General features: G+C 38.4%; 1 long non-coding RNA gene across 1 annotated transcript; it reads left to right on the top strand.

The window, feature by feature from the left end:
* Positions 1-300: 300 nt before the first annotated feature.
* LOC147915969 (uncharacterized) lies at positions 301-7,961 on the top strand. The gene is made up of 3 exons (XR_015553570.1): positions 301-412; positions 6,696-6,785; positions 7,469-7,961. It is a non-coding gene; the product is annotated as an uncharacterized LOC147915969 (long non-coding RNA).
* Positions 7,962-11,042: the final 3,081 nt, after the last annotated feature.

An 11,042-nucleotide genomic window follows, 5' to 3' on the forward strand; every position in this document is an offset into this window, starting at 1 on the left:
CAACACAGTCCTGCCCCGTGTGCATGCCCCGACCTCCTGAAGTGGACCCAGTCTCTCCACGGCGGGAGCCCCACACTCTCCACCCGCTCCTTGTACACGCCCTGCCCCACTGAAGTCAGCTCAGTTGCCAGGCTGCAGAGAATCCAGTCACCAATCTATGCAGGCCTACAAGTTGCCTGAGGGCTTGTTGTTGGGTGGGGCTAGTCTCTAGGGTGTGCTGCCTGCCCTGGCTGAGCTGGATTAAATTGGTGCTCTAGTGGGTGGGCCAGACCCTGGGCTAGCAGGCCCCAGGAAGAACTCCAATGGCGTCTGTGTCAGCACGCCCACACCAGGCCACAACAATGGCCGCCACCAATGTCCCAGTCCCTGGAGAGGTCCCACCTCTCACTGTGATGCACTCAGAGCCTATCAGGTGAGTCTCTTTTCACCACAGCACTGTGCACCTTTCTTTCTGGTGATTTTCGGTTGTTTTCTGAAACGGGTGAGTTTGTGCGTGGGCCCTTTAAGAGCCGGTTTTAATTTCTTTGTGAACCAGCTTTCCTGGGGGTACTCCCCAATGTTTTAGTAGCAGGCAAAGTCAGATATTATGCCACTCATCTCGATATTGCTGGGTCCACAAAATGCCCACAATGTGAGTGCTCCCCGGCTCAGGGCCCTGCTCCTCCAGGGAGGCTGCCTACCTTTGGGCTGCTCCCAGGCGGTCGCGAAGCTGGCGGCTTGTGAAGGCGGCGTTTTTCCTCTCCAGGAGGGAGTTTCTGCCTCTTCCACCTCAACTAGGATTGTCCTTTGTTGCAGGAGTTCCTCTTATCCAGCTTTCAGTTCTGTCTCAGGGGTAATTTTTCCACGAGTAGTTGTAAATTGGCTGTGTCCGCGGGAGGAGGTGAGTTCAGAGTCTGCCTACGCCGCCATCTTGACTTCTCTTCTTCCTCACGAGTTTTATGATTATTGACTGTATTTATATTCCTGGCCAATTTATTGCTTGGGATCTTTTGATACCTGGGTCAAAAGTTGGTGCTCCAGAATGCATTTTCTACCACTTTTAACAAGAACCTTAGAGTATTACCTTCCTAGGAGCAGCTTGAACTAAATTCTAGGATTAAAGGCTTTTTGCCACCTACCATCCTAAGGGCCAGCTATGGTCATGTATTTTCAAGGGAGGTCCCCCCTTACCCCCGACCCAAACCCAGTGCCAACATTTGAGACAGGTATTTTCCATGCTTTCCCCTTGAGGAGGGACATAGATTTATTTCTGGTCATCATTACATGGATGGGTGTTTTAGGGTACCAGTTAAGTGTGGGGGTCTTCTGTTAGACTCTCCGTTTTAGGAGGTTCCTAAACTCAGTCTCTTTCCACTTCCACCTCTCCAGCCCCACCTATAGAACATGAAAGCTAAAAATCAATAGGACTTGGCAAAGACTCTACAGCAAAGCCAATCTCAGTTCTTTGTTTACCTCTCTGGGTTCCGTTTTCACTAAGATTTTAGTTTCAGAGGAATCCTTTTATTCTTGTTGACCAGTAAATGCACTTAAAAAGATGATTTAAAAATATTTTATCCAAGACATTTTAAGTTCTCAGTGGGAGCATTGTCAGGGTGCCTAGTGCAATATGTTGCCATCAGTGGAACCCTATGCCTTTTTAATTGTGGGTAGCTAATGGCTTTTTTGGTTTGGTAGAGTTGGCATTGTCAGAGTTCACATTTTCTTTAATGCGTCGACATACGATTAAAATATTATTCATCAGAAAGAATATAATAGATACCTCCTTCTCCTATGTTGTAGTTGAATATTGTGATATCAAACTGAGACTAGAAATAAGCAGAGAGGTCAGCACTGAGATAAGAAGTAGAGAAGTTGGCTTGTATTGAAAGTGGGAAAGAAAGAAACTCTGGCATGGAGCTATTGCTCACTGAGTACTCATATAACAAAAAGCATCTAATTAAGCTGAATTTATTATCCTTCAGTTGTTCTAATACTACTTTTCTGCTATATAAAGAAGTTCTTGGTGGTCAGCTTGAAGAAATGATGAAAAAACCTAGGATAAAGGAGAGTGGTCAGGTCTTATTCCAGGGACCTGTCATCCATGTAGACATTGCATGTGAAGTGTGACTTAGGAATGAGGGGGCAGTGGGCAGAAAGGTGGAGACTTTTTATTATATGGATGAGCCACAATGCCACAATCTCCTCCTGGAAAATTAAAGTCATTCAGTTTGGGCCTTTGACCTTGTGGGATTCCACAGAAACAATTCAAAGCACAGTGGTGCCATTACTGCTGACACTGTGGAGGCCCAGCAGAGCTAACAGGAGAAAAAAAAAAAAAGAACTGTATCTCTTTAGAATTACAAATTAAATATGTATGAAATATCCCCCACCCTAGCTTTACCTCCTCCTCACATCTGGCTCAGGGGATATTTGGGAAATATAGATGTGACAAGTGAAACATAAATAACCTATTTAGTTTCTTGGTAGCTGAATATATTTTTGTTGTTAACCTAGAGAGATGGCAAAAGAGAAAATCAACTATTTAAGTACCCTGTGGGTAGCCTGCTCAAGAAAACGACAAAACAAAATAAATGGCTGTTTTCCTATTGCTCCCTAGTGCAGCTAGGAAGAAATGGTGTTATTTCTTGAGTCTGACAAAAATACTGGATTTGCAGATTACTAGATTGTGTATGTGTATTTCAGGATGTTATGGTTTTTGGTAATGTTCTTAGGAAAATTAACAAGAGAAAATGACTTCCGGATGCACAAAATCTATGCTTCAAATAAGTAACCTAGAGGGAAAAAAGAGAGATACAATCTATTTGCGGAATTAAAATAGCAATCATCACAGATGTTTTTTTAAACAATATTACATGAAACTTTAAAATGTACTCTATTTTTTCTTCTCCTTAAAACAGCAAATATCTGGATCAGTTATGTAGTTAATAGCTAATAAACTGTAGTTTCATTAAGTTATAATTCCCTGTAGGACAGAATTTATTTGCAGACAAGCAATCATAGAAAATAGTAGTAGAATAGTCATCTTATTATAAGGTGATTTCATCCACAAGGAAATCCAGTGGCATGAATGACACTGTTGTAGTCTATACTTGCCTGGGTTGGAGGATTTTAAACTTGACTGTCACTAAGATATTAAAGACTTCAATAATTATGGGAATTATTAAGCTCAAATAAAAATTATTAAGCTAGATCCATTATTTTCAGAAGAAAAACTTTTGTCCTCTGATTTCTTTGATTTTCTTACACAAAGATTAGTAAAATCTAGTTAGTCAGTGCATAGCTTTTATGGTTCACACAGAATATACCCTGAAGCCAAATTGCAAGGGGTAGAAGAGAGCACTAGAGAGTCTAGAAACCTGGTTTTCACTTGTAGCTCTGCAACTAACTAGCTGTGCAGTCTCCCAATTTTCAGAACTTCTCTGGACCTTAGCTTCTTGATCTATGAACTGAGGAGACTGCGCCAAAGGCCTATTCTAGTCCAAACTCTATGAAGATTAAAAAGTGTGTTATTAGCCAGGAAAAGTCAGTTTCAAAAGACAGAAACCCAACTCAAGGTGGTTTTTACCGTAAAGGGAATTAATTTACTGGTTAGTTTGGCTGAAGGTCCAGAGGTAGACCAGCTCCAGGAGTGTTTGGGTCCAGGGGCTTGACTGAGGACCTCAACAGTCAACTTTTTTTTGTCTAGCTCTTGCCTTGCAAATGCTCTCCTTTGTTGCTTTTTCAGGTCAACTGTTTTCATGCAGTAATTATGAATTTCCGGACTTAATTATCCTACATATAGCAGTTCCAGAGAAAGAGAACATCTCCTTTCTAATAGTTCGAACACAAGCCTAGAGTTGATACTGTCTTATCTGACTTGCGTCATGTGCCCATCCTTGTTCTGATCCAAAGGAATAGAATTTTCTAATTCCTTTAGGCATAGATTATGGGTTTCTATCCTGAAGTTGAGGGGAGGGAAATGCCTCTCTTTCCCAAACCACTTGGACAGGATTGTCTGGCTCCCTTAAAAGAAAATTGAGGTTCTGCTACCTGAAATGGAAAGAGAAAAAATGGTATACTGAGAAAGCACAACTAACAGATGCTCAGCACAGATCTTCCTTGTTTGATAGAAAATTCAATTGTATTCATTTTTTTTTATTTTCTTGACATGGAAAATGTATTTTGCTATGTTTCTATAGCTTAAAATAAACATAAAGGTAATTATTTTTAAAAAGCAGCAAATAAGTATAGAAGGAATGATACAATTTTTAGATCAGCACTTTGCAACCTTCAATGTAATAATTTATTCAAAGATAATCATCAGCATAAGACAAAAAAAATTTAACCACCAAATGCCATGTGGAAATTTAACTGGATCTTGGATTTTTAAAAAAATGCTATAAAATCACTTTTGGGATAAGAGGGGAAAACTTAACATGGCTATATGTTAGTGATATTAGTGATGATGTTTTGTTTTGTTTTGATAATGGTATTATTGTAGTTATGTAGGGAGCACGGCCTTTTTCTTAGGATACCCAGGCTGAAGCATTTTGGAGGTGGGTGAGTAGAATCCACAACTTACTTGACATGGTTTAGCAATAAACACACACACAACACATATATACATGTGTATATATGTGTGCATATATGTATCTATATCTGTATATCTGTCAACTGAAGAGATCTAAAGCAAAAAAAAAAAAAATTCCTAACTCCTATTTCATTTTTCTAAACAATAACTTGGAATTGATTGTACAATGTTTTTGGTGTGCACAATAAATGTATTAATACACTTTGGTGATGCAATTATGAATCACTCCAGTCTTTATATCCATTTCCATTCCTCCACCCTATCATATTTCCTCATCTGGAGAAAAATAAATGGTGCTCAGAGATCACTCTTCATGTGGGAAGACTGCCTGTTGTCAATTCTTACCCATATCTTAGCCATGCCAGTTGCTGTTAATAAATAGCCAGTTATTTGCAGCTTCTGTTCCTTTCTTTTGGAACCAATGAATGGTGGTTTCTCACCCCTAAAATCGGTGAAATTTGAAATGATCCCCTCTGCTGCTCTGTAACATTAATATTTATAGTTTTTTGAGCATTTACTATATGGCAACATAATGTTAGATGATATAATGCCCACAGGAAGCCTATGATTCAGATGAAAATTATTGCCTTAATCCCTACCCTAGTCGAACCACCACCATCTATCTCTTGCCTGAATTACTACTCTAGGCTCCCAACAGCTTCCAATATTGTCGCGATGTAGATGATCCTCTCCACAGCAGTTAGAGGGACATTCCATAAGTCAGGGACAGGGATTTTTGTCTGTAGTTACAAAATTCTCAGCCTAGATTAATGCCTGGCATATTGATGGTGCTAACTAAATATTGATTGAATAAATGAATGAATGAATGGATGCCATTTATCTCAAAACATTTTAATGGCTTACCTTTGCGCTTAAAAGAATATGCAAAGCCCTTATCTGGGTTCACAAGGTCCTTGACGGGCTTTCCCCTGCCTGCTTTTCTCATCTCTCGTAGTCTGCTCTGCCCACTTATTCACACTAGTCTTCTTTCCCCAACCATGCCAAATTTAATTCTTTTTTTTTGTGCTTTTTTTTTTTGGTTATTCTCTCTGCCTGGAATCTTCTTCCTCCAGATCTTCCTTTGGTTGCCTCTGTCTTATCATGCACATCTCAAGTCAAATGTCACTTCCTTAGAGAGGCTTTTTTGATGATCACCCAGTCTTAATCACTCTAGCCAGACACTGTTGATAACATCACCCCTGTTTGATTTCTTCACAGCCCTAAGCACTATGTAAAATTATCTTTTCCGTTAGTTTAGTTTTCTCTTGTCCACCACTAGAATGCACTCTCCACATGTCTGTTACTTTATCAGATAGATAAAGATTTAACAGAATTTCTAGTTCTCAGAGCAGTGCCTAGCACATAGTAGGTCTAAAATGAATGTATTTATTTTGAATGAATGAGGAAATAGAGGCTTGTAGAGGTCAATAGCATATATTTGTGATGATTTGAATCCAAATATATGTTAAGTTCATGCTTGTATTCGTGAACTTGTAAATATAATGTGCATATTTATTTTCTGTGTGAGTTGATGCTTACGTTCCAACCAAAGCCAAAATTGGGCACATTTTTCTCTGGATATTTTCTCTGATTCTGCTTCTTGAAATATACTATACCCTTGGCTATAGATTCAGGTGGAGGAATTGTAGAGGAAAATATTTTTTGTTTTGTTCCATTGAACTACCACTTTTTAAAAATCTTTCAGCTGATCTTTCAGGCTGACCTGTCTATACCTTCTTTTTCTTTTCTTGGAAACAATGAGAAATCAGAGACAGGAATTAAGAAAATTCACCCTACAGCTTTAGTTGTAATGGATAACTTCCAGCAAAACTCTTTTTAGAGATGAACATAGCAGGTCCAACAAAAATTGTCAGGTTACATGTGTTCGAATAATTTCTTCTTCGTATTATTTCTGATACATAAATTACATCAATGTTCTTTTAAATAAAAAGCAATATAGTTGTTCTTCTCACAAAAATAATGTAGAATAGGTTCATGTGAGAAATTCCATTTTAGAAGTCGTGACGTTTGTAACATTTCAAAGTACTTTCACCTACATTATCTCATATTAATTTTAAAACAGTCCAAGGAGGTAGACATGTCATAAAATATTCCTCTTTAACAGATGGGAACATTGAGGCACAGCGTGGCAAGAAAGCCAGCTAAGGAGCACATCTGTATAACAATGGACAACAAACTGAAAGAGTCAGAGCTGGTAATTAAGTCTCTTGATTCCTTACCCAGGACTGTTCTTTTCATGTGAGATAAGATACAGACAATAGTATCAATAGGTAAATGTTCTTAGAAAAATGTTATAGCAAATGAAAATATTAAAAAAAAATAAAAGAATAAAAAATCAGACATTTAGAAGGTTTGTAGCATTGATATTTTGAACGAGATACAGAGAAAATGAATTGTCATTGCTTTCAAGCATTTAAAATGAACAATGAAAATAGCCACATTAGGCATTTGAAAAGAAGCCATTAAGGCAGAATGCTTATCAGATTAAAGGCCTACATTAAATCTCATCTTCAACAGTTATGAAAACTGTACCCTTCCTGAACATCAGCTAAAGCACCTTTATTTCTTGCTTGGCTGAAATCAAAATTTAGACTTATGTGACAATTGAGTCTGAATAGAACTAAATTTTACTTAGTTTGACTCATCCTGCAAATGATATATGTGCGTGAAAACTTGTAAATTCAGCTAGTTATGCAATTTTTCCTTCATAATGTTAAACTTTCTGATGAAGATGATAATGTATAATATAAAACGAATTTATAAGTTAGAGTCCCATTAGGAAAGAGGTGGCACACTCAAATTAGAATTATTCAAAAGGGGTTTATTTTTCAGAGTGTGAGGAGGATACAGGGTAACCTTTCTCTGATCTCCTTTCAGAGCTCCTTGGTGGTGGACCTAAATCTGAAGCCAGAGGCAAGGTCAGCCCCAAAGGGCAACGAGCAGATACACACAGAAGGGTAGAAACGGATCTGGAGGTGCACAAGGAAGGTGTCCAGCAGAGTGATGCTGGTGAAGATGATAAAGCTAACATTTATTGAGTACTTGCTATCTATCCACCACTGTACTTAGAGCTTGACATTCATGGACTCAATCCTCATAAGTACCCTATGAAGTCAGTATTATTCTCTCCATTTCACAGGGGAAGAAACTGAAGCTTTGAGAGATTACTTGCTTTCTAGTGAATTTCTTAGAGGTGTGTGTGTGATTTTCCTCCTCCATGGGATAGAGAGCCCATGAGGAAAGAGGAAAGCAAACGTCAGTCTACAGTAAGAAGAATTCCCCACAGAATTCTATGTTTATTTCCCTTGGAAAAATAAAAAAGCAATACTGATATATTTATGGTTAAGCATATATTTTAATTGAAAATATGTAATAACTTATAGATAACTTTATTCTAGCTAGACTGAATAAGAAGAACATTCTGATATCAAAATTTGTCAAATGTTTTCTCACTGGATGAAATTCAGAAGATAAGCCAATAATGATTAGTCTTCCAGCCTACTCTCCGTCTTCTGACTAAGCCCCAGGAGGAAATAAGCCAAAGAGATATAACTGTTGGCAATAGCAACTTCAGAGGAAGTGAACCAGTAAGAAGCTACCTTCTTCCTGTTATTTGAGACCCTGAGACACAACCTTCACTGGGTCTCCTGGGAGAGGAAAGGGGAGGATTCTCACGGTGGACCCGTCTTCTGTCGGGTCAAGAACACCTCATCCAGCCTGGCCAGGACACGGATATGATGTTGGGTGGGGAAAATGAGGGAAATGAGTGTTTCCATTTTCTTCTTTGCTTGCAATATTCCACAAACAGGCTTTCCCCACCTATTTTTAAGCGATTGGTGTAAACGTGGCTCACACAGAACCTCATTTGGAGAACTAGAAAAGATCTGGAGCAGATAGCACAGAAATCTTTCTGTGGCCCTTTCCCGGGACCATGAGATAATCAATACTGGAAACTGACTTTGTACCCAGATGTGCTTTCAAAGTCCATCTCCTTACCACTTTGCCATATCATTCTCTTGACCTTTCTCCTGCATCTACACAAGGGGAGCAAAGTACAATTAACATACTGGTAGTTTGCATATATTAACATGAAAACTGAGTTACACCTTTTGTTTCATATTCCATCACGTTCTACCAAGAGACATAAAATGACTGCCAAAATAGCCCCATAGGGCACAAAATTGAATGATTTAGAAAGAAGACATGTAAAAACAGCCATATTATCTAAAACAGGTAGCAATAAATCATATCTCTGGAGACTTTATCAGAGGCCTGTTTAACTAGAGTCTCCATGAGTTGCTTATATAAATGTAGTAGTATTGTATTTGAATAAAAAATACAGCCAGTGTAGACAGACCCAAGTCCCTCAAGCCTGATACTCAAGGACTGTAAAGATTCATGGCTCAAAGCTAAGAGAATCATATCAACTTTTACTGCACCCATGCCAGTCCAGCTCCTGCCCCTGTATGTTTTAGTTTACTTCTATATAAAGTGAGCATAGAAGTCTTTAAGGATTTTCTGGAGATTGATGAAGGAATTTGTGGAAGGTACTTTTAAATCCCGAGAGATTCTTGCGATCAATTCATTGTAGGTATTTTTCCATGGTTTATTTTACCAGCCAAAAATTTGCAGGCCATATCACCACATAAATATTTGTTCTACTTTAATGCTTGAGAGGTGGAATAGTGTTTCTTGCATGCTATTTTATTGATAGAACATTTTGGGTTGAACTCCGTGGAGAAATACAGACCATGAAAGAAATGATTGCTTTGCTGGAATTATGCTTTGGGGATTTGCACCATTTTATGGACCTCCTAGATGTTGCTAGATAACAGAGCAAACTCTCCCTCCCCTTTTAGAAAAATTTAGACACTATGAATAGAATAGACACAGAATTTTCTAATCTCTTTTGTCTTTCTCCACTTTTCAGATTTAAAATACTTGCTACTAACTGTGATCTTAGTTCTTAAAGAGTTTAATGTTGACACTGCTGTGCTAAACCATCTCTACAGGATGTATTGGCATCCTCTATAGTATGTACTCACTTTTCCATGTATCCCAATGAATATGCTTGGATTAAAAACAAATCAAAACAACTCACTGATGAATGGAAAACAGACGGCTGATATTCGGCTTTCCGTGCTGGCTCTGGTCAGTGCCACAAAGCATTACCCGCAGACTGGGCTTTCTTCCTGGCGTTGTTTTCCTTCATGTTTCAATTACTAAGTCTATGAATATGGATCAGAGCTTGAAAAAAGTCCATGATTTTCTCTGAAAAAGATTGCATGAAGTGCATCAGTGCTCTCCTGGCTGTAAACATCTGTTAGAAGGCACAAATTTAGCTTCTCATTGTCGGCTTCCTGAGTACCAGACAGAGTTTATCATTTAACTGATGACTGGGAGAAATGGGCTCCTGCAACAATCTGGCCACAAACTGAAGAGCATTTTTATATTTGTTATTTAAAGTACCTTGAGATGGAAGGATTTGGGAATGAAATGTTGAGCTTTACTCCTTGCTGGCTAAGAAATCAACTCTAAGAATATTTTTAGGAACATATATATTTTTTGCTTTCATTGTACACATTAGGAAGCTGCTTTATTTTCTTAAAAACAAGAAAAGATTTTTCAAAAAAGGTGTTTCTAAAAACATATAAGTTAATTTGAATTTAGCAAAGATAAAAGAAAAAGGAGGGAATTGCTTTAGGAGTTTTATCAGAGAGAAAGAGAGAGATTACATTGAGATTGAATTTAATCAAATTGTAGTTAATAAATACCCAGCCCTGGACCAGAATGGACGCTAGCAGACACCATCCCCTGTAGTATGTTGTATCAGTTGCTGTGGGAGCATTCCAAAAGATAGTTTGTTTGTTCACCTAAATGTTTGAAGAAGCTGGAATGAAGAATAACTTCTTATTATCCTCCATATAACTGCAATAGATCTAAATGTTCTCAGACATATTATTTCATTACATTCTAAGAAGGATGTATTTCCAACCACGTGATCATATGTTTTATTGTCGGCAGATTGCTTACTGTTTTCTGCTCCTCCCAGTTGAGCAGGTCTGGTGCAGTGGTTCTCAAATCTGACTGCTCATTAGATTACCTGGGAAAAATTTTTAGAACATACCTGTGCTTCGGCCCCCATCTAGATCAAACGAGTCAGAATTTCTCAGATGGTAATGGAGAACTGGATGAGTGGCTGTGCAATTGTAGACTTAGGTAACTTTTTTTTTTTCTGACTTTTTCAGCTGAACCATGAGGTAAATAGACAAATGCTCTCTATGTCCCTCCACAGGACACACACAATCGAAGTCAAGGTTGCCACTTCTTATTTTTACTTATTTATTTATTTTTTTGGTGAGGAAGATTAGCCCTGAGCTAACATCTGTTGCCAATCCTCCTCTTTTTGCTGAGGAAGATTGGCCCTGGGCTAACATCGTGCCCATTTTCC

Source organism: Ceratotherium simum, chromosome 11 (genome assembly GCF_057802395.1).
Source record: "Ceratotherium simum simum isolate JZ-2026a chromosome 11, ASM5780239v1, whole genome shotgun sequence".
Classification (NCBI taxonomy): domain Eukaryota; kingdom Metazoa; phylum Chordata; class Mammalia; order Perissodactyla; family Rhinocerotidae; genus Ceratotherium; species Ceratotherium simum.